The sequence below is a fragment of the Rhinolophus sinicus genome, linkage group LG14, assembly GCF_036562045.2.
Source record: "Rhinolophus sinicus isolate RSC01 linkage group LG14, ASM3656204v1, whole genome shotgun sequence".
Classification (NCBI taxonomy): Eukaryota; Metazoa; Chordata; class Mammalia; order Chiroptera; family Rhinolophidae; genus Rhinolophus; species Rhinolophus sinicus.
In genome coordinates, this window is record NC_133763.1 from 46,047,997 (window position 1) to 46,072,461 (window position 24,465).

A 24,465-nucleotide genomic window follows, 5' to 3' on the forward strand; every position below is an offset into this window, starting at 1 on the left:
AGTTATAATTACTTAAAAATGTAAATAGCCTAAATGTTCAATTATCAGTTATGTTGTATCTTCTGGATAAAACTGTTAACATTTCAATGATCATTATGGAGATTATAATAATGGAAGGAGTTTGTGATTTATATTAAGTACGAGGATACAAAATTGTGGTTTCAGAGTAACTTCAATTATACTGGTGTGTGTGCGTGTGTGTGTGTGTGTAACACCATCTTTAAAAAATCAGTCAGTTCGACATCATTTCTTGTTTTCTTCTTGATTGGCCTTGGGGATGGCTTGTCCAAAGGAACCAAGACCAATGCCGCCATGTGCCAGGCACTATATCAGACACTCTGAGGGGGCAGAGACCCTATCAAGGCATTCAACCTCCCTTTGAAGGAACTTCTAATGACTAATGAAAACGCCAGATGTACATCTTATTATGTGAAAGTAGAGTATTCTCGTTTACCACCACTTTAAATATGTTAAAAACCATGGTGGAGAGACTGCCAAGGTGAGGAAGAGAGCCATGTTGAAATTCTAGGTCACATGGAAGTGGACTGTGTCCAGCTTCTTTTTTTCACATTGTAAAGACCGTAAGAAAGACAGTGTTGGGCAGAGGCTCAGACCCTGGGGGGATGTGAGGCAGGAGGAAGGCAATTTGATGCACTCACTTTTCCCCTGACACCTGGCTCCAAATAGGTGCGTGTTGCCCCTGCTTCTCCTCGACCCTTCTCATCATTTTGGCTCATTTCTCCAGAATGGGTGTGTGATACTTCCCTGTCCAGCTCCTCCAATCCTATGGCACAGCTTCCTGGCCACTCATCGTCCACATCAAAGGGAACACACATACGGTAACAGTATATGGTGTTGGTTCTGTAAGATAGATTTGCATCCGATAGCAGTTCATGCCTGAAATCAAAGCGTTATTCTGGTCAGTACGCTTCTAGGTAGCCAGTAGTAGAAACTTATTTTTAAGGAATTATGTCTACTCAGAGCTTCTGAATTCATATTACCTTGGTGGTTGCTTCCTCTTCTTTCAGGGAAGGTTATCCTGGCTAGAGAAATATCGAACAATGAAAAACACACTCTAAGGAATTATTGAAGTTGTTGATAAAAAGGTGGTCTGGGGAGTCACAAAGGTAAGAAGGCAGTTACTCAGAGATTATTCATTCCTTCAACATTTAGTAAGTCTTACGGAATGTCTATCTTATGCCAAGGGCTGTGCCAGGCCCTGGAGGTTATATCATCTACTACTGAGGAAGAGAGGTAAGTGATAGATGATTTACAACGCAATGTAGTAAGTAAGAGAACAACATACAAAGTGTTATGGGAACACAAAGCAAAAAGCAATTAACTCTGCCTAGGTGTGTCTGCAAAGATTTCACCGAGAAAATGACATTTGAGCTGGGTGACCGGGGATGACTGAGTTAATTAACTTCCCTGGGCTTTTTGATGCCTCATCTTTGAGACGGAAATAATAATAGTAGCTTTATCATATAGTGGTGAGACTCAAATAAGCTTTTATATGAGGTAAAGAATTCAGAATCATGGCTGAGAATGCAGAAATTATTCAATAAATATCAGCTCCCAGGAAGAGAAGGAGCAGAGAGGAGAATAGAGAAAATTTGCCAAAAGAGAGTTAAGGACAATCTCATCAAAAGCAACAGCATGGGAAAAATACAGGGTAACAGAAGAGCCTGACACGTTAGGAGAATGCAAAGCAGCTCAGAGCAACCAGAGCATATGGGGTTTAGAGAGGGACGTGGGTTTGGAGCCAAAAGAGGAGGACCCTTCTCCGCAGGACGGCTTCATTGGTCCACACTGACATAGCCTTGCCCATTGGTGGTGCTCATGCCATATCATTTGTTAAAAGCTTGAGCCTCGCCCCTGCCTTCTTTATATTAATTATGGGGGGGGGAGCAGGGGGCACATGGGAGTTGATTTTAGACAAGGAAGAGTGATATAATCAGCCTTCTTTTTTCCGTACTGTAACTCTGGACCAGTAAAGAGAAAGCATTAGAATTCAGTGGGTTGCTGGTGTGGAGAAGAAACAGCAGGCTTCCATAGTTTGTGCATCGTCCTCCCGTTCCATGAGTGTTTGGTTTGGTTTGGTTTCCCCTGTTACACTATGAGCGCCTGAAAGGCAAGGACCGTCTCTTAGTCTCCAGCGTGTGCATTATTCCTTGCTACAGAGTAGGTGCTCAATAATTACTTATCAATTAATCAATTAATAATGGAGGGAAGCGGATGAAATATTGAAACCCCGCATTAAGAGCGGGGTGGTGCAGAGGGAGAGGAGAGGCCAGATATAGAAGATAATTCTGAAGAAGTAGCAACCAGACTTGGTGTCCAACTGAGAAGGGGGGAAAGAGGGTGATAAAGCACCGATAATATAATACCTCTTAGGCCTCTACGTTAGGCAGCAGAGTGAATGCGGGAGCATTCATACAGATTGCCCACGGAGGAGATAGACATGTTTGAAGGGCAGATGAGAAACTCCTTATAAAGATGTAAAACTGTTGACACTTGCTCAGGGTCAACCATCTCTCAAGGAGTGAGAACCGAAAGGCAGCTGACAGACCTCCTGTGGCAGAGACTGCAAATTGTCACCCCGATATCTGTCCTTCATGTCCTCTGGACAGGTGGCTACTCAACTAAAGATTCCATTTTCCAGACTCTCTTGTCACTAGGCATGGCCTTCGAGAAGGCTCTAGAAAACAGAATGTGAGAAAAGGCAATTTGTGCAACGTCCAGTTTGGGCCTCTGAAAAGCACAGGCCAGCAGTTTCCTTCCCCTCTCCGGGTCCTGCTGGCTGCAGCGTAGCTGTGATTCAGATGTGGCTGGAGCAGGACAGGCTTCCTGGAGCGCAAGGTGCAGACACATACTGAGGCGGGTAGAGCAGTAAGACAGACAGAGCCTTAGTCCCTGACACTTTGAACCACCATCCTTGGTCCAGCTGCCTATGCTTGAACTTCATGTGCAAAAGAAAGAAATCTCTGCCTTGACTAAGTCACCACCCTCTTGGTCTTTGTTACAATAGCCAAACCCGTGTTTTCATATTCAACCGCAGCTAGAATCATTCCTCCATGCCAGCGGTAGTGCCTGAAATTACACGACGGAAGATTTCTTCCTTTGAATTAAAGCATCGCTCTCCTTAATTCTGAGGAAGAGAAACTCGATTGACTATCAATTTACATGAAAAGATGGAACTCAAACTTACTTTCTTCAGTGAAATGGGATCCAGGGAGGGCAGGTAAAGGCTTCAAGGAAGGGACCAGCCCTCTCTTTGGAGAATGAAAGATAAGCATAAAAAGGTAAAGATCCCTGGAAACAGTAATCTACACTTTCTGAACTTTTATAGGCCCTATAAAGACAGAGTCTGGAAGTGCCCGTAGACACCCTTCTCTTGTGACCAGATCCTGTCCAGGGTCTGCCCTGGTAGGGACAGAAGGTGTAGTGGGATTTCCAGACACAAGAATTTACTGTTGATTAGATCCGCATGGGAAGACTTTGTGGAGGGCTTGGGAGGGGAGGGGGCTGCAGAGAGGAAAGCCTGCTCTAAACTGACACTTTTGAACAATGGAAGCAATAGATGTCATGGTATGATTTCTAAACTGGTGAGAAAGCCAAAAATTCTCTCTCGTGCTCTCTCTCTCTCTCTCTCTCGCTCGCTCGCTCGCTCTCTCTCTTTTTTTTTTCTTTAGCTATATTTGGGTGCCAATTATACAAAGAAAAGCCAAACTCAATTTGTTCATGTCACGCTATAGATACATGAGATCTGGCAAAAGGCAATCCTCTTGCACTTTTGGAACTTGTCATCAGGATTAATGGTCCTGGAGCAAAATGTCCAGAGCAATGTTTGGTCCTTCAAAGACCCTGAAGCCCACATCCAACAGGACTGGGCAACCTCCCAGAGCTGGTCAGGCACATTCCCAGGATCCCGGATCGCTTGGCACACTTCCAGCCTACCGCTCCCTCCTCCCTCCCCAACACTGCAGGAAGTTCAGAAAATGCAGTTTCCTCCCACAGGTCACCTTGCAGATGCCCAATCCGCCTATGGAAGAGGCTGGCCCTGAAACCAGGGAATGGAATACTCCCTGGAATGACTCGCTTCTCTTTGTGATCGGAGGAGCCAACCTCCAATGTGGAGATGGCCACGTCTCCTGGGTGCATGGTCACATCTTCTCAGCCCACGCATTTGCTCGGACCTTGGACTGACCTTGGAGCGGGTGGCATCTTGGAGACTAAAATAGTCGTCTGGAGGAAAGGCTTCCTCAAAATATCCTTATAGCTATAAGAATAGTGCTTACATCTGCCACTAAAAGGCAAGAGGGCTGGATCACACTTAATATAATCCTGCTATGCCAGTTATGACAATGGACTTCAAGTTTTTGAAGTTTTCTGCTTTTGTACTACATACAGAAATCTCCCTACATTTGTTGAATGAATGAATGGTAGTTACCTGTTACTATGCAGGGTGAACCAGTGAGTGACTAGCCTTTGATGAGTTCATACGGAAGCAAGAAGTGTTGACATGGGCTTAAACAAACGTGGTCATGACAGCACGTCTTCCTCAGGAGACGCATCCACTAATGACTTTCCTTGACCTTGGAATTTCTTCTTCGTTCTGCTCCCTGGTTCAACACCCAACCTGAGCTAATCTTTCCCACACATCCTCCTCTCCTCCCTGTTCCAGGTCTAATTAATTGAAGAGAGGTAAATAGGATGCATTATTCTCCACAAGCTTAGAGGATGTCATAATTTCTCTTAGTCACGCAAATATAGAATCTAGGCGAGCCTAGGCAACAGGGTGGATAGAGTGAAGCTGGCACTCAAGCTGACAATTCTCTGGGTTTTGCAAGGATGCGCGCTTAAGAAAATGCTACTAGCTCTTCTGGGACTGTATATGCCACGCTGAATATACACTCTCAGTTGCCTCCTATCTCTCCCTTAAGTGAACTGAAATCAAATGCAGATACTCGTACCTGACCATGACCCGGGTTCAGATTTGAACCCCATCTATCCATCCATCCCTTCATAAAGTATTGAGCACCAAACTTCAGGCCAGACACGGGGCTTGCTGCTAAATTAATAAGACACAGTCTCAGTCCTTAGGGAGCTTATAATCAAATAAGGAGGCCAACTTGCAATCCAGCTATTTTAACATGGTGTGAGTGTGACAGGGTGTGAGAGTGACAGGGTGTGAGTGTGACGGTGTGAGTGTGACAGGGTGTGTGACAGGGTGTGAGAGTGACAGGGTGTGAGTGTGACGGTGTGAGTGTGATAGGGTGTGTGACAGGGTGTGAGTGTGACGGTGTGAGTGTGATGGTGTGAGTGTGACGGTGTGAGTGTGACAGGGTGTGAGAGTGACAGGGTGTGAGTCTGACAGGGTGTGAGTGTGACGGTGTGAGTGTGACAGGATGTGAGTGTGATGGTGTGCGTTGACATGGTGTGAATGTGACAGGGTGTGAGAGTGACAGGGTGTGAGTGTGACAGGGTGTAAGTGTGACGGTGTGAGTGTGACAGGATGTGAGTGTGATGGTGTGAGTTGACATGGTGTGAGTGTGACAGGGTGTGAATGTGACAGGGTGTGAGAGTGACAGGGTGTGAGTGTGACGGTGTGAGTGTGACAGGATGTGAGTGTGATGGTGTGAGTTGACATGGTGTGAGAGTGACAGGGTGTGAGTGTGACAGGGTGTGAGAGTGACAGGGTGTGAGTGTGGCAGGGTGTGAGTGTGGCAGGGTGTGAGTCTGACGTGGTGTGAGTGTGACAAGGACTAAATTGACATGAGCACAGGCTACTTGGGAGAGGACAGGAGGGATGGGAACCTGACCCCACTCTATCAAGTGGAGCTGCAGTAGAGGGGGTTTGAGAAGACAGGCCGGCACTTTCCTCCTGCAAAGTAGCCGCCTCTACACTTTTAGTGAAAACAATTCCATTGAAAGCCTATTGCCCCATCTACCCCCTCACCAAAATACTTTGCTTCCCCACTATTGGTACCAGGTTGTAAGTGACCACAGGAGAGGGTAGGCCAGCTAAGATGGGATAAGACTGAGATGCCAGGGGGTCAGTTGTATTTTAGCTAACACTAATTAAGCACTTATTACCTGCCTGACAGTACACTGAAAAATTCACCCAAGTATCTCATTAAATCCTAACCACGGACAGGCATTTTGCCTAGCATTTTCTAGATGAGTAAACTGAGGCTCAAAGAGGTGAAGGAACTTGCCTAAGATCTCACTGGAGTGGAGACAGGACTCAAGACCAGGGCCTCTGAGTCTACAGCACCTGTAGTCCCTACATACCTACTTTTCAAGCTCAGGCCCATGGCGTATCCTTTATTGATGATGATTTTACTCCAAAAAGGACTTCTCAAATCCATTATAAGAACAAATGAAATGTTCGAGTTTTGTTGAAATCTCTACCTGCCCCAGCTCAATTCTTAAAGTTATAAAAAAAAAAAAAAAGAAAAGAAAAGAAAAAAAATTCAATAAAAATTTTCATTATTATTATTGACAGTAAAGCAGGGACAATTTCCGATGTGCAGGATGGAGCCCAAAGGCCTGGAGAGATCTTCTTCCTGGTGTGAGGAGCCAGCTGACAGCTGTACACTGCAGGCCCAGCTCCAAGGTCCCCTCCTTCTAGAAGCCCTCCCAGATCTCCTCCACGAATGTAAGTCTCTTCCACCTATGTGGCCTGGCCTGCAGGAATCTGCAAGCTATGGAGACCAAGCCAAGGTTTTCTTACTTCCCTTTCTATTTCCCCTGAAGCCAGATGGGTGCTAAGTGCTGGCTGGCTTGGTAAGCCTCCAAGAAAGGCTCATTACAAGTATTGGAGATTTGGGTAACAATAGACCCATTCTCAACACAAATAATTGCATTGTTTAGCAGTCATCCTTTAAATAGTTGCCTGAAATATGAACCAGAAAGCTCTCACCCCTGCTAAAAAGTGTTTCGTGTTTTTCATAAAACACTTTGTAATATACCTCTCACTGTATATTTTTCGGAGTACAGATGAGTGGCCCTCAAAAAGACTTCTAGCTAAGATTTGAGACAATCACAAACTATGATCCAGCACAAACTATGCTATTTTAAAATTAGAAAATTAAGTTGCAGTGACACACATACACATGCATGCGTGCACACCCCTTGATTTCAAAGGGCTTGTTTATTTCCTGAGTCTCACAAAAATGTCAGTCTGTAAAATAACCTGAAAAATCACCTATGGCAAATTCTTGCCAGACTTGGATCTCAGCAGTGCAGTCTCCCTCAAAACTCAGTTAGAAAGTCTGTGGTGTGTAATTAAATCACAGTCGTTTGTTATTATTGCCCTGCAGACTCTCTTCAAAGCTTTGAACCTCAACGCATTAGCCTCTACAGCCAGACCATTTCACCAGCCACTCGGCATTTGTTTACTCCTGCTGCCCCCAGAAGCTCCCTTTGGGGGGGCCTCCCAAGCCGCCTCTAGGAGTCTCACCTCCATTGTTTTAAACGTGTCCAGATGGCACAGCTGGCTGTCTGGGTTTCAGAGCCCCACAGAGAAAGCCTGGGACATTTAGGGGTAACGCGCATTCCTCAGTGGTGAGGATCCTCAGAATTGTTCTGTGTCTTTTTATTGAAAATCACAGGCAGTTGGTTGGACTACATCCTGGGAGAGAAATCTGCAGCCCTTCTTCTGGTAATGCTCGAAGTTTCCTCTGTGATGCTCAGAGCTGTAAGTTCCACGAGGATAAGAACTGTGTCTGTCCTGTCACTTGTATCCCCAGCGTCTAGACATGGTACTGAGACATAACAGGTACCCCACAAATGTTTGGAAAATGACTGAGTGGCTGAAAAGGGAATCTTTTAATAAGCTAACAACGTCACCCCTGGTACAGACCATGTTTATTAAGCAGTTTCATTTCTCCCCCCACCACACTGACCAACCAGATGGACTGGCTACCCGGGTATCTGACAGGAACCTTAAACTGTCATCCAGGGCTGACGTTTGCCTCAGCACATGCAAGAAGAGACCCCGGGTCCGATTTCTGAGTAGCATAGGTCAGGACAGAATATTTTTTCTTTGGCAGCATTCTATGCAGAACTTCCTGTAATGATGAAAATGTTCTGTTTAAATAGGCACGTGGAAGCGAGTGGCTACCACCCTGGACAGCACGGCACTAGATATTCCCAAGGAACTTGTCCGTCCAAGCAAGAGCCTGGCCATAGCTGAGCAGTCCCTTGTTAATCACTAACTTTGAGATAATCAAGCTTGTTCAGGTGACATTCTGGTTGAGATGATTTTAGTTCCTCACTGTGCCAAGCCACGGAGGCTGAGCAGGAGTCCAAGCGCCATGCCCCATCACATGTCATCTGGACAGACATGTTACCTGGGTTTGATTAAAGCAGTGTGAGGAGGGCATGGCAATCATGAGTTCTGCTCTGTGCAGCCACAGCCCCAATCTGCCCCCCAGGAATATGGCCAAGGAACAGGAGGAAGCCGGTGGGTGGCGAGGGCTCTCAACCTCTAGAATGGTCTAGAATCTTTTTCTAAGCAAGCACCCCAGGTGGTTCTGGTATTTTTGGTCCTCAGACCACACCGAGCAGCACTGCCCGCAGACGGGTCACTACTCAACATCTCCAACTAACGAGTCACCCCCGTAGGTTACCATTCCCTGGGAAGCTGCATACACCTCACCGACCCACTACACATGCTCTACCCACCCCTACCTACAGGGTCCTTCTTTCCTGCCCCACCTGGCAGAATCCTCCTCAACCTTCAGAATTCTGCCTCTTGCCACCTCTTTGGAAGCTACTCCTCCCAGGTCACTATGCGTCACTTGGATACAGGTGTGAGCTGGATGGTGACACACACAGGGCAGGAAGTGGTCTTACTCATCTTTACATACACAGTGCCAAGCGCTACGCCTGGCCCAGCATAGACATTCATTTTCCCACATCTCTTGTCCGCATTTCTCCAAGTTCTCTCTTTCAACAGGAGAGACTGCCTGCCTGCCACAACTCATCCTTCAGACGTTAATGCAATGCCAGGCGCACAAAGCCAAGGAGAAGATCAGATGAGAGAAATGAGAGCGGCTTAGACACGGGTGAAAGGCTTTAGATTCCTCACTCTAGGGGTTTGCTCCTGTTGAAATCCAGCTTCTGATCATAATCAAAGGCCCTTGGCAGGGTAGGGGGGTGGGACCGGCTTCCCGGGTGGATTTTCATGAATTCTGGACCGTGCCACACTCTTCTCCACGGTGTGCCTGGGCGCCGAGGAGCAGGGCTCACAGCCAAGCCAGCCTCCCCATTCACACACACTCACACCAGGCCTCATTGCCACCAATCTCTTGCCACAGTTAGCTGGGGTTGCTGTCTGAACTATCTGTACTACATTTCTGTCCAAAATTATAACCACCTTACTCAACCTTGAATGTGGAATGCCCTCCTGATTGGCCGGGTTAACCCTCCGTGTGAAGGGAAGAAGTTCCAGGAGGGAGGGAGGTGGGGGTTAAGGTGACCTAGGTCATTTCTGCTCTCTGGGGAGTCTTTATGTAGCTTATTAGGGGCTCACAATGATTGTTCTCGGAGACCAGCACGGAATCACAGGGAGGTGACAGCACAGTGGTCTCATCTCCACCTTCTTGATTTCTGTTTCCACAGGCTTTTCAGCAGCCTTTACGTATTTCACAAGAATTTACTGAGGCCCCGCTGTGTGCACTATGACGAACACACCTGAATGGCATGACCTCACCAGCCCCAAGGACCTCACAGTCCAGCGGGGGAGGCTGATGCAGACCAGTTGGGCAGAGCCCAGAAAAGCAGCGACACTGGGTATCCGACTTTAGTTTTCTTTATTTCTAAGCTATACGCTGTTTGCTCCCTAAAAGGAAGTAATTTAATATCGAACACGTTAAACTTTTAAAATCAAAGCCACGTTGAAGGAGGGGGCAGCAAATGGGCCAGCCACCTGAGCTAAGATGGTCCTGCTGGGTCTGCAGGGCATGTACCTTGAGCATCCTACAGGCCAAGGAGCAAAAGGGAAGCATGGAGTAGGTGTTCCCTAGCTGTCCCCTTGGGCTCACGAATGCCCTGGCCTCACTGCAGCCTCTCCCTGGGGCTCTCTGTCCTCAGCTACCACCTTGGATCCCTGACCCTCCTGGCACTCTGGGAGCAGAGCCCACAATATATGGAGTGAAAGCCTGCCTGCCCCCCTCAAAGGGCCTCAATGTGCCTGTCCCTCTCCCCCCAGAACTCTGTGGGGCCCCAGCAGCCAGGCCTGTGCAGCCCCCACCCTCGCCACCTGACCCCTTATACCTGGGCATGTGCTGTTGGAGAAGAGAAGGGCCTACAACTGGACCGTTTGGTCCTGCCCTATGGGAAACCACTGTGGGGGCACGGGATGAGTGCAGATTCCAGGCAATGAGTTAAAAGCAGAGCCCAGGGGTCAGAGCGGGGCTTCCAGCGGGGGGATGGGTGCTGGGCAAGTGGGGAGGTGATGGAGTCTCTGCCCTGAGGCAATAATGGAAATGCTGCCAACTCACCATCATGGAATGTGTGGTTATCGAGCACGGCTGGCTGTTGACATTGTTCCCTTCTGCCCTTAATTGGACCTACAGTTGGTTTTAAGATGGCTTCGGTGTTATCGAGGTCAGTGATTCTCAAACAACATGTGGTAGAGGAACAATGGGTTTTTTCCCCCCAATCCATTCCAGGTCAAGAGTTTTTTAAAAATACAATAAAAATAAAGCTGTAGTACACTGAACTGTTAAGAAGTAACTAAAGAGACACACTCCCCCCCAACCCCTCACCCCCGCCTTCATGCCACTTGGAAGTTTTAACAATGTCAGATTCCTACAAACATTTCTGAAGAGTTCCTTGAATTCCTATACTTTAACTCACGGCCATGGAGAAACACACTTTGCAGAGCCATGGGCCACCAGGCATTAGCCGTTTCCCAGGAGACTTAGCGGGCAGTTGGACAGCTCACGCTAGAAGATGATGCCAGCCCCCTCCCCCACGCAGTCCTGTCCACCCAGGCTGAAATAGCATCCTACATGCACCATCAGACCTCTTAAGAGGGGAAGGGACGGGTCCAATGTCACACAGCAAGGTCATGGGAGAGCCAAGACTAGAACCCAGGCCCCCGACAGCTAGCCCAGAGCTCTTTGCACTGTCCATCACAGTTCACGAATTCACTCAGGTCATAACTATTAGTCCCTGCTTTGTGCTGGGAGAGACGCAGATATTCAGGCACAAGAATAACTGAGTTCGGTGTTCCCACAGAAAAATGCATTTTCATGCTGGGGAGCCCCCAGCACAAAGCAGCCATCCCCGTCAGGCTGGGTCAGGGCCTGCTTCATGGAGGAAGGGAGGTGACATTTAAAGTGGGCCCTGAGGACGGAGCAAGGTGAAGCGAGGTGAGGGCATACTAGGCTGAATAAATGCACCCATCTGGAAATGTAGGGGGCCGATGTGTGTTTGGGGAGCTGCCCCAGACTGGCTGATAAGCTACCAAGAAAAGGAGGCAGAGAGAGAGGACTCAAAAGGGAATTAGAGCCAAGCAGAAAGAAGAGAATGAGTTGGAAGACCAACTGTTCCGTGTCACGTTTGCAGAAGCCTCCCGAACTCATAAGGGCCGCCCTTCCCTCCCACCATTACAAGGTCAACTGACTGTAGACACAGTACTCTCTCCCCCAGACCCCTTGCTTCCAGAAGCTTCCACTAGGTGCTTCTTCTCCCCCCAGGCTGTGGTGCACTTTTCCATGAACAGCTGCTGCTAACAGCCTTGGAGCGAGGTGGCTCTGTGGCCCTGGGTCTGGCTCTGTCAGGGTACAAGCCAGAAGGATTCACCCATCTTCCAGATGGGAAAACTGAGGTGTCACCTGGGAGAAGCCAGTCAGGGGCAAAACCAAGGTTCACACAGAGAATGGAGCTTCAAGGGCACAGAGGGTGAGGTCTGGGCTGGGGACTTAGAAAACTAGGTTCTATGCCCGTTTCTGACCTTGTCCCTGAAAAGTGCTGTTCTTCATTGGCCTCTGCCCTCTCTGGGGGCCCAGGCAGGCGGAGACAAGGGGCTGCTGGGATCACTGGCACAGCAATCCTCTCTCACGTCCTCCCTCCTCCATCCCCTCTGCTGGTTACCCCTCACCCACCTTGCTAGGTACCAGGGATAGGACTCATTGCTGACTGCCCCGCCATCTGCTCCGGGCAGTAAAGCAGCAAGGTGGGAGACGCGCAATCTCCACATGTGGCATGCAGAAAGAAGGGCTCTGGGGCCACAGGCTTCCACGGTTCCCAGACAGCCCCAGGGGACCTTTGGGAGCAGGATGCCTCGCTGGGGACTCCTACTGGTATGTTGTGTCTACTGCACCTTCAGTCTCCATAGACCCCAGAGCCTTCAGTGACCAGTAGATGGTGGTTTGGTGGCCGGGGCGCAGACGTTCCCCCCTACCTAACACCCCTGACTCTCAGATACGTGAGGTCTTCCATTCCTCACAACCAGCTGAGCAGGGAGGCCAGGTAACGTGTCCCAAGTCACACAGACGATAGGTAAGCAGGGCAGAGGCCCAGAAGCTATATCTTTGGGTCCCTGCCCAGAGCTGCTGCTAGGCAGTCCACGCTAGGCCCTGTGGGGAACTCAGAGACGATGAAGCCATGCCCCTTACCCTCAAGGAGCCCCCAGCCTAAGGGTCAAGAAGGGTGTGGGCTCAGTGAGCTGTAGCAGAGCAGCAGCCTGGGCCACTAAACTTGGTTTTTCTTGGTGTAAATGCTGCTGTGCTGGCAGAACTGACCAGCCCTGGAACCGTGGATGAGTTACCTCTGGTCGAGCAACCTCTCAAGTCTCAGTTTACCCGTTCGTAGAACAGGAATGAAGCCAGTGCCTGTGCAGAGTTGCTCTGGAGACTTACAGAGACGACGCTTGTGAAGCCTTAGCTCAGTGCTGGTTCGGCATCAGAACTCAGCTGTTCCTAGTGTTCCAGGGCAGAGCATCACAAGTGTTAAAGTTTAAAAGGCAGCAGAAGTCAAAAGAGAGGCTTACGGCAGCCCAAAGGAGGGAGGAGAAAGATTAATTAACATCCATGCCGTGCCAGGCTCTGTGGGAACAAGTAGTTCATTGGGGCTGCCGGAGGGGAGAGGCAGGACTGCAGGAGGGCCCCTTGGAGAGGGGCTTTTAGTTTGGGGTGTGCAGGTGGGACCAGGAGACCTAAGGTAAGAGGCAGGTTTTAGTAACCGTGATGTCTGCTATGCCTGCGGGATGCCTAGGATTTCCCAGAATCTTTTCTCGTGTCTCATCTCAAATCATGCCCCCAACACCCCTGTAGTCCCATTGTACAGATGAGGCACCGAGGCTCAGGGAGGGTGAGCAGCAAGCCTTAGGCTGTGAGTAGGGGGCTGAGCTGGACACGTACCTGCCCTGTTGCTTCAAAGTCTATTTCCCCTGCTCTGAGACTCCCAGAGGGCACCTGCCAGGTTGGGAAGAGAGAGCAAGGGCACGGTGAGTGCAGGCCTAGGGCAGCCTGACCCCCGGGGTGAGGGTAGATGGAGGTCCTTGTTCTCCAGAAGAGAGGAGTGAGGCCCAGGGATTGGGCCTGGGTAGAAAGGGAGTCGGGCGTTTGAAATGGCTCTGGAATTTTACTAAGTGCTATCTGTACAGCATATGTAAGGCGCATCAGGAGATCTGCATGTGTGACCCACCCCCCCTTCTCAACGTGCTTTCATTGCCTTCTACACACACAGCTTACATTTACTGAGCAGTGGGCAGCTCATTTAATCCTCACAGAGCCGTGTGAGGGAGGCACTACAATGAAGCCCAGTTTTACAGAGGGCCTCAACAGAGGTCCAGAGAAGTTAGGTGAGTTGCTCAGAATCACACAGTAGGGCAGGCGTCTGGGTCCTGGCTTGGCCCCACCCACTCTACCTCCCCTTGTACTGCAATGAGCCAGCGTCAGGCCACGCAGGGCTGGCTCCAGGGCTCAAGGGGAATTGGAGCAGAAGCCCAGGGAGAAGTGGCTCATGCAGACTGCAAGCCGGGGGCGAGCTTCCTGGAGGAGGGGCATAGGCTGGGAGATGAGGATTATAGGAAGAGATTTCCTAAAAGGGGACAGGCAAGAATAAAGTTCCAGAGCAGAAGGCCGTTTGGAATGAATAGTAGACGTGCACCTTCTTTGAGGTAAGACTTTCCCGGACCCTCCATTTGCCCATCTGTATAATGGGAATAATAACATTACCCACCTCGTGGGAAGGCTGAGCATCAAATAAGATCATAATTGTGAAAACACTTTGTGAAGAGTAAACCGCGATAGAAATATGACAAGTCCTTTCCATTATAGTATTATACAGATAAGCATGAAAATAGCGATCATGGTCTTGGACCCAATGGCAGGACAGTAAGTAGAAGGTGAGGGGCGTGGGAAGGAAAGGGCAGTAGAGGGAGGACTAGCCACTGAGAAGAAAGAGGGAAGCTCCACATGAATGAAGAAAGCATCTTATAAGGTTAAATTGAGCTGGGGTCCTGCCACCCCTTGCCCGCCATACACAACTGCTGGGGACATCTTTCTCCAGGCATCAGCCAACAACCTTCCTGTCAGCAGAGCCCAGGGGACCTTTCTGCAAATAGAGTCAAACACAGCTGCCCTGAATCCCTGCTCATCACTTCTGAGTCAACTTCATCACTGTGAGCCTTAGTTTCCACTTCTATAAAATGGGGATAAAGACAGATAGTTTGCAGCGCTGTTATGAGGGTTACATGAGTATGTACAATGTTTGGTACCCACTCAGTAGCAACCCAACATGCAGTGAGTTGCCCAGGTCTCTATAATTCTGCCTCCCAATGGTGACAGGAAGGTGCCTGGACAAGCAGCTGAGGAGCTGAGACTGAGCCCAAACACATTTTTCTAAGGATAAGATGCACTCTGGAGATGCCGGCCTTCCTCCCTGCCTAACCCAGTTCACTCCAGGCAATTCACCCCCTGGCCCCAGGCTGAGTACCTGCTCCCAGGTATCCAGGAGCCCCGGCAGGCTGTGGTGGGCATCTGCTGCCACCTATAGGCCCCACATGGCATTGCCTCCCCAAGTCCAGTATTGAGGGTCGCTCCCCAGCCTTTGTTTACCTCCTCAGAGATGCCACTGCCTGTTTCCTTGTCTGGTTCCAGACCTGCTGACGGTCCTTGAAGGCAGGGATGATCTTTATCTACATCTCCAGCATCCAGCACAGTGGCAACGCAGAGTAGGTGTTCAACACGAGATTGTAGAATGAATGAATGAATGAATGAATGAATGAATGAATGAGTGAGTGAATGAATGAACAGGTGGCCTTGCAGTGCTGGAGATGACAGACAAGAGGAACTTAGTTGAGGATTAGTTAATGCTGGTGCAGTTGACTCACAGACTTCTAAATTCTCCTTCAGAGGCCTCAGGCAACAGAGTGATCCTTAAGTGCCTGGGTTAAGGGGTGGGGGGGGTAGTTATAACAGGAGGGGTGGCTTCAGGGACCTTGCCATTAGGGGAGAGTACAGGCCTCTTCTATTTTCACTTCCTCCACTCTGAGCAGGATCTCCCTCAGGAAAATGCGCTCAGCGCAGGAAAGCCGGCAAGAGGCACGAATGTGCCTAGCTCATTGCCGAGTGCAGCCAGTTCCCAGAAGCCTCTCCTTTGGCAAAGGTGCCTGCTCCTCACCAAACACCTGGATGTGACTGCTGGCTCAGCCCCTCACTTCCTCCCTGTCTCCTTTCTCTCTTGGATCTAAGGCTTTCTTTTCCTGCAAGGCCCATCCTTTCCTATCTGCTCCCACCGGCCCTGAGAGAAAGGACGATGTCTCCCTTTTTCTAGAGATGGCCACCAAGACAAACAGCGAGTTCCAGGAGCCCCTGGCCCATCAAAGTCCTCATCCCCGTTCTCCTGAGACTGAGACAGGACTGAATTCTCAAACCCACCCTGGCACGTGGGCTGCTCCAGCCCCATCCTTAAATCAACAACCTCGTGTTGAATACTCTGTGCCCAGAATCTTCCCCCACCCTAGTCTTAGCAGTTACTTTACAATGTGTCATTTGCGACAAAATTCTCAGAAGTGTAGACACATAATAAGAGCTCGAGAAACATAGTCCTTGTGTGATGAAGACATTTTCCCTGCACCTGACCCCTGGACCACCCCATTCCAGCACGTAAGTCCTCACCCACGCCGGCCATACCCACGCACAGCCTGCCTCTGAGTCTCCTGCCTGGGCCTGTTGTGAGCCAACCTGAGCCTGGTCCCTCTGCCAGATTCACAACCACTACCACCCCGTGGGGTCCTCCAGCTGCATGGAAAACGGGACAGAGCCCCTCATGCACTCGACTTCACAGAAGGTCAAAGGCATCCTGAGCCAGGAATATGTGTCTGTAGGTGGGGTCACCCTGGGTCATTGGACCCCTGGCACTTCTTGTCCCAGGGCTCTTGGTCCCCTGCAGGGATCATCACTGTGGAGCCCTGAGAGTTGGGGAACACTCTTCTGTGCTGCTTCTAGCTGGAGGTGAGAGAAGCAGACCCTGTGACAGAGCAGACCTGAGCTCCTAGCTCCAAGCTCTGACGATGAAGGGTTTTCATCTTCCTTGTATGCAGAGCAAGTGACCTGGGGATCCCCACCCTGTGAGGCCCGTGGCTCCTGTCACACAGAGCCAGCCAACTTCATTCGTTCATCGACTGCTTCATTTATTTGCTCACTCATCAATTCAGTCGATATTGGGCACTGATGTGCCAAGCCCTGTGCTAGGCCCTGGGGGTACAGCCATGGGCACAGTGTATGAGAAAGTCCCTGCCTCACAGAGTTTATAGCCTACAGGGAAGGCAAAAAGCACTACACTGCGACAAGTGTGACAGGCACACAGGAAGTCAGGGTGGAGAACTCCATGCTTTGCAGTTCTAGGCTGAGCTTATGTGCAGTGCAGTGAGCCTTGGGGCAGCTGTTAGCTTTTGAGCTCCCAGCTGCTGGACTTAGGAAGGTGGTGTGAGCTGCAGACGAGGGGTCTTCTGAGTAACATCATCGGTGGCAGTGAGGATGGAGGGCAAGGTCAGCGTCCAGAGGAATCGCAGGAGCACGATGGAGAGGAGTCTCTGGTTTGGTGAGAGAAAGGGAGGCGTTGAGCAAAGCCCAGCTGTCGGTAGCTCTCTGTCAAAGGTGGTCTTGGGACAAGCTCTTTAGCGGAGTTGGGGAGGGCGGGGCCAGAGGGCAAGCAGCTGAGCCATAGATGTCAGCTTAGGAAGCAGGGGTTGCAAATGTAGGCTGTCCTGAGAAAGTCAGCAGGCAAGGGGTTGTAGGGGGTGGGAAGTGGGAGGAGATCCAGAGAGAAGTGGGGGAAATAAAGGGCAGTGTTTTCCAATGCTATGGGATGCTGGAGAATGCTGGTAGATGGAGAAAGGAGCCAATGGAAAAAGAAAGATAGGAAACATGGCAAAAAGGGAAGGCACAGGAGCCTGGAGGCCGTAAGAGGGTTGAGGGTCAGTAAATAGGAAGAAAGCAGCCTTGTTGAGGAGAGGGTATACCTTGTCCTCTGTCCCCGGGAAGGGGAGGGGGCATCCAGCGGGATCCTGAGGTATCAGGGGAGGAGGGGCAGGCGAGAGAGACTTGTGCTAACCCATGCACATAGGAACCGAATTTGCAAACGTGCAATTACACTTGCATAAGGTACATGTGCATACCTTCACACCGTACCCACACGTGTGCAGGTACACATGTGTGCATCCTATTAGGGCTGCTGGAAAGCCACATCACACTCTGGAAACCAGGCCCAAGGTGGTCCTGAGCCGTGGCTGGCATCTTTCAGTGTGGTAGAGAGTGAGGCGGGGGCAGGGGAGGGGTCAGCTTTGGACTGGGCACCAGGAGCCCTGGCTGCCACTCACCCCACTCAGCCTGCTTGGTTTCAGGAAGTGACTTCACCCCCAGTATTATGCCATTGCCCGAAGGGCAAACGAGAGTGAATCATACCCACCCTGCTGAGCAACAGGCTGGGGAGGCTCAAAGGAACAAAAGTCTGCTTTCTGGGGGCTCTTTCTTCACAGGAATTCCAGGGAACGAGAGGAGCCCCGCGTGGAGCCCCCCGACCCACCAGTATTCCCTGACCATCTGACCCGGTCACACATGCCAACTGCCCAAAACTCACTTCAGCAGGCCCAGCCCCACCCCTCCTGCTGGCCTTGTGCCCCTGTCCGCCCCCACCCAACACATCCCGGAGTCTCCCCCAGGCGCCTGCCCAACCCGCAGCAAGGCAATCCCACGTGAGGGTGGGGCCAGTTTGCATCTTGTTGGCATTACAGTACTGGCTCTCCTGTGCCAGCTTCTTTACTGTGACCTCGCTGGGGATGCTTTATGGGGCACAGGTGAATGAATGATCCTGGAGACAGCCCAGGCTGGGCTTAGGGAGGGGCAAGAGGGTTGGCGCTCTGTGTTGTGCAGGTTCTCAGTCTTCCTCTGCCCCACCGTGCACCCTGGATGCAGGGAGTTCCCGGTCTCCAAGATATTTCCTCCTCTGATATCTCCTTTAGGAATTCCCACTTGCTGCGGGGAGGGAGTGTGCTAAGGGGCAGTGACCCCCCCTCCCCCAGTATTACCAAGGGATTTTCCACCACGTGAGTGCCAGCAAGGCTGGCTCCTGGCAAACCAGACGAACGAGTCAGGAATCCTCAACCCTCCCACCATCGGGCCCTGTCTCCCAGTACAGCCACTTTTCAAGGCACAGCCGATTGCTTTCTGTCGGCTCTATCGGGGAGGAGGAGCACAGAGACATGAGGAGGGGGGTGGGGGGTGCTAAGGAGAGGGAGACAGTGGGAAACACCAAGCTGAGGGAGGGGCAGCACCACTCCCCCCTCCTCACGTCTTACCCGTCCTCCCCTGCGGCATGCTGACAACCAGCACGGCCCTCACTCAGAAAAGCTATGCAGCCTGGTGGTGCTCCATCAGCCTGTCTGTCTGTCTGTCTGTCTGTCTGTCTGTCTGTCTGTCTAACCGTGGCCTCCTAGAGGACATCTGTGAGGTCTGTCACTTGGCTCTGTGAGGAGTGATGCACTTGGGTCCCACCAGCTCCCTGAGGCCACTCACAGAGACTGAGCCTAAGGGACTGAGTACCCATGAAAAGAAGTCACAGAAGCCACAGCGGAATAAGGGTGGGGTGAGGCCACCACCCAGTCCAGGCCCTGAAATCGCCACGGGCCACATCAGGACCAAATGAGGCCATTTCAGGCTTTCCCCTCCTCACCTCTCACATACTTTTCCCGTGTGGGACTTGCTCCCCCAGAGAGGGAGGGCACTGTGCCCTTTCCGGAACCAAGCCACAGTCACTGGGCTCGTGTCTGCCTGAGGGACCCCTGCATTCATATGTCAAGTGGCTCCCTTTGTCACTTCCCCCAGTGTGCCAGACTGGAAGCAGGTGCCCACACTCCTAGACATCTCCTTGCACCTCGGAGGCAGAGCCCACACGCTCATGGGGGCAGAGCATGTATTACAGGCGAGGCTCAAGTTGGCCCTTCGCTGACAGGAAAGAAGGGTGGGCAGGGGCCTTGCAAAGGGACAAGGCATTAGGCAGACATGCTAGACCAGTGTTTCTCAAACTTGGCTGCATGTTAAAGTCACCCGGGGAAATTTTAGAAGTTCCAGAACCCAGGCTGCTTCCCGTACCTACTACATCAGAACCTCCAGGGTGGCACCCAGGGCATCAGTGGCTTGTAAAGCTCTCCAGGTGACGCCTGTGTGCAGCGAAGGGTGCAAATCATTTGCCTCCGTTTTCTCATCACACGCATCCAGTAACCCTTCACTGGGAATATTCTTATTCCTTTTTATACTCACCGGGCTTAGAGAAGTTAAATACCTTCTCTGGGATCAGAAGTTCTGCTGGGAGACTAAGCTCTTTTTTCTTTTTCTTTTTTTAAAGATTTTTATTAAAATATAGCCAGCATACAATATTAAATTAGTTTCAGGGGTACACCATAGTTAGTCAACATTTATGGACCTAAAGAAGTGATCGCCATGGTAAGTCCAGCAACAATCTGACACTGTACCACGCTATCAATATTATTGACTATATTCCCTATGCTGTACATTACATCCCCATGACTGTTTTGTAACTACTAATTTGTACTTTTTAATGCCTTCATCTTTTTCCTCTGTCCCCCAACCCCTCCCATATATCACCCCAAAAATCTAGGACCCATCTGATACCATACATAGTTATTACAATATTATTGACTATATTCCTTATGCAATACCCTACATCCCCATGACTACTTTGTAACAACCAATATGTACTTCTTAATCCCTGCCCCTTTTTTACTCACTCCCAAACCTCCTCCCATCTGGCAACCATCAAAATGTTTTCTGTATCTATGAGCTTGCTTCTATTTTGTTTGTTCATTTTGTTCTTAGATTCCACATATTAGTGAAATCACATTGCATCTGTCTGTCTCTGTCTGATATACTCTACTTAGCATAACACCCTCCAGGTCCATCCATGTTGCTGCAGGTGGCAATAACCCATTCCCTTCCGTGGCCAGGCAATATTTCATTGTAGACACGTACCACCTCCTCTTTATTCATTCTTCCATAGTCAGCCACCCAGGCTGCCTCCACATCTTGGCCATTGTAGACAATGCTATAATGAATGTATGGATGCACATGTCCCCTTGAAGTAACATTTTGGGTTTCTTCAGATAAATACCCAGAAGTGGGATTACTGAGTCCTTGATTTTCTCTTCTTATAGCCTTTGTTTTAAAATTCACTTTGTCTGGTATAAGTATTGCTACCGCAGCTTTTTCGGGTTTTTTTTTTTTTTTTTCTTTTCATTTCCATTTTCATGAAATATCTTTTTTCATCCCTTTCCTTTCTGTCTCTGTGTGTCTTTCAATCTGAAGAGAGTCTCTTGTGGGCAGCATATGTAAAGGTCTTGTTTTCTTATCCATTCAGCCCTCCTATGTCTTTTGATTGGAGCATTTAATCTGCTTACATTGAAAGTGATTTTTGATAGATATGTAGTTATTGCTGTTTTATTATTCATAATCTTCATTTTTTTTCTGTCTTACAAAAGTCCTTCTAATATTCCTTGTAATACTGGTCTGGTGCTGAGGAACTCCTTTAACTTTTTTCTTCTCTGGGAAGCCCTTTCTGTCCTTCGATTTTAAATGATAGCCTTGCTGGTTAGATTACTCTTGTTTGTATGTCCTTACTTTTCATCACATTGAATATTTCCTGCCAATCCCTTCTGGCCTGCAAAGTTTCTGTTGAGAAATCAGCTGACAGTCTTATGGGAGCTCCCTTGTAAGTTACTAATTGCCTTTCTCTTGCTGCTTTTAGGATTCTCTCTTTACCTTTAACCTTTGCCATTTTAACTGTAATGTGTCTAAGTGTGGGCCTGTTTGGGTTCATCCTGTTTGGAACTCTCTGTACTTCCTGGACTTGTATGTCTATTTCCTTCACCAGTTTGGAAAGTTTTCAGTCATTATTTCTTCAAATAGGTTCTCATTCCCTTGTTTTCTCTCTTTTCCTTCTGGTACCCTCCATGATGCAAATGTTGTTACACTTGATGTTGTCCCAGAGGTCTCTTAAACTATCCTCATTTTTTTGGATTCTCTTTTCTTTTTGCTGTTTCAATTAGGTGTTTTCTGCTACCTTGTCTTCCAAATCTCTCATTTGATCCTCTGCTTCATCTAGTCTGCTGGTGATTCCTTCTAGTACATTCTTCATTTTGGTTATTGTATTCTTCACCTCTGACTGGTTCTTTTTTTTTGGTTTCTATGTCCTTTTTTATGCTTGCTATCTATTTGTTGAAGTTCCTTGATCACTCTTATAACCATTGTTTTGAACTCTGTCTCTGGTAGGTTGCTTACCTCTATTTTGTTTAGTTCTTTTTCTGGAGTTCTTTCATTTCTTTTTTTCCTCAATTTGGCTGCCTCTCTGTTCTTGTTTCTATGTATTAGGTAGATCTGCTATGTCTCCCAGTCTTGCTGGTGGCTTTATGTAGTAGGTGTCCTGTGGGGCCCAGTGGCACAGCCTCCCTGGTCACCTGAGCTGGGTTCTCCAGGAGTGCCCTCTTGTTATAGTTGAGACTTGATTGCTATTGGCACATCAGTGGATGGGATTGACCCTCAGGTTGACTGGCTATGGAATTTAGCCAGGTCCACAGCTTATGGGCTGCTGTGTGGGAGGCTTACCCCACTGAGTGGGATTCACCCCAGTGGATTCTGGTTCCTGTTGAGACCACCCTTTGTGTGTGCTACTTGCGGTACTAATTGGGTGGTGCTCTGCTGTGGTCTGAAGCAAACATCCAAGTATTTTGGTTCTGGGTCCTCTTGCAAGGGACTCTGGTGCAGGCCCAGGTCAGCCACTGCCTGTGACTGGCCAGGGACTACCTGATAGGAGCTACAAAGCAATCTACAATTGTTCACTGCCTGTGCTAAACCTGGAGACGCGTGGGAGAGGCCACGCTATGAACTGAGGATGGCTGCCACCACTACCGGGTAACTCTGCAAAAAGCCAGGACACCCAGAGGCCTGCTGTCATCTGCCGGCTCCCTTAAGTTTCAGCCACTGATAAATCCTTGTGCGGTATGCAAGTTGTGTGAGGTAGGGCCGCAAGGAGTCATTAGAGTGGGAAGAGTTGCAGTCACCAGGTTAACATAGACTGTGGTTTGGTAACTGTGCTGAGCCTGGAGCAACTTAGCAAAAGTCCCAGAGCACACCGAGGCCAGTTACAGCCCCTCTGGGGCCTATGGACTCCGACAGCTTTCCAGGAAAGAGTGCAATGCAGGAGGGGCTGGTTGCTCGTGATCAAAGTGCCTCCAGCTGTGCAGGAGTTGGGTGGGGCAGGGTCCCAGGTGAGTCAGGAGGGCAGAGCAGCTGAGCTCAACAGGCAAATCTGATTCAGATTTGGCCTGTGGGGGTGGGCTCAACACAGGAAAGATGGCTCCCACCTGCCAGCTGCCTAGAAGGAGGACGCCTCACTGGGAAAATGCCAACTGTCCTGCAGTCCTTCCCCTGAAGACACACACCTCAGTCTGCCCCTCGTATTCTCCGAGGCCCCCTGAGTCCCTCTGCTGGAGCCCAAGATGAGAGCCTACGAGCGAGTGAGTCTGTGCGTGGGCTGTTTAAGAGGACGTCTGGGTTTCCCACAGCCTCTGTCCCACACAAATTGTTGGAATCCTCACTGCTTTTTACAGCCAGATGTTGTGGGGTTCCTCTTCCTGGCACCAGTACTCTAGGCTGGAAGGCCTGGTTTGCCAGGGGGGGAGGTCTGGGGTCCTTCGCTCCTCTGGAGGGAACCTCCATGGCCGAGATATCCCTCCTGATTCTTAACCGCCATAGGGAAGTTTGGAGTCTGTTCTGTGTCTCCTCCCCTCCTACCAGTCTTGCCGTGGTTTCTTTATATTTTCAGTTCTAGGGCTTCTGTTCAGCTAGACTTCAGATTGATTGTTCAGGTTGTTCTATAATTTAGTGGTAATTTTAATGTGTTGCGTAAGGAGGCAGGCACAGTGTTTATCTACTCCACCATCTTGGATCTCCCCAGACTAAGCTCTTGGAGGCAATGCTGTACCTGGTGCCCTGTTTGCCTGGTGTCCAGCACAGTCTGCATCCAGAAGGGCATAATCCATGATGGATTTGGTGACTGAATGGCCAAAATGTGTTGGAGGTCTGGTGTGGATGGAATGGGGAAGAACAGGAGGGTACTGCTATAGATGGCTGCTGGGCACAGGACACCAGGTGTGAAGCTGCCCCTGGACACTTGTCAGGCCCCCCAACACTGGCTCTTCCCTGCTTTGAGGATAAAGAATAAAGATGTCATGTTCACAACCCCATTGCACCTGGGTTCACTAGGGTTTGGAACAAAGAGAGGGACAGCTGTATGATCATGTGACACAGAATGACAAACTGTACACAAACACTGGCGTGCAGACTCTGGCATGCAGGGGATGATGCTATCCATCCATTGTCAGCAGGGCTCAGGTGGAGTTCTTTAAACAACTGCAGATGCGAACTTTGCAGACAGCCAGCCCTGTGCCCCCTCCAGCCCCTCGAGGACCAAGGCTAATGCTGTGGCAGTAGGCTGTGGGTCAGAAAGATACTACCAGCTCATAGGAGTCAGCCCCGAGCTCAGGCTCTGGGCTGCTGAGCTAGCCAGCCCTGCCTCTGGTGTACTGCAAAACCCTCAACCAGCTTCTCAGTCACTGCAGATCCCCCCACAGGCAGTCTAAGCCACCATCTCTAAAGTCATAGAATGCCAGAGATCTGAATGATACTCCCATTTTACACATGGGAAAACAGAGGCCAAGGGAGTGACAGACACTTGCATTTTGATGGTTGCCAGACGGGAAGAGGGTTGGAGAAGTGGGTGAAAAAGAGGAAGAGATTCAGATGTGAGTGTTATAAAAACAGTCACGTAATGTAAAGTACAGCATAAGGAATATAGTCAATGATACTGTACTAACTATGTATAGTGTCAGATGGATATTATGGGATTTATCAGGGGATCACTTCGTAA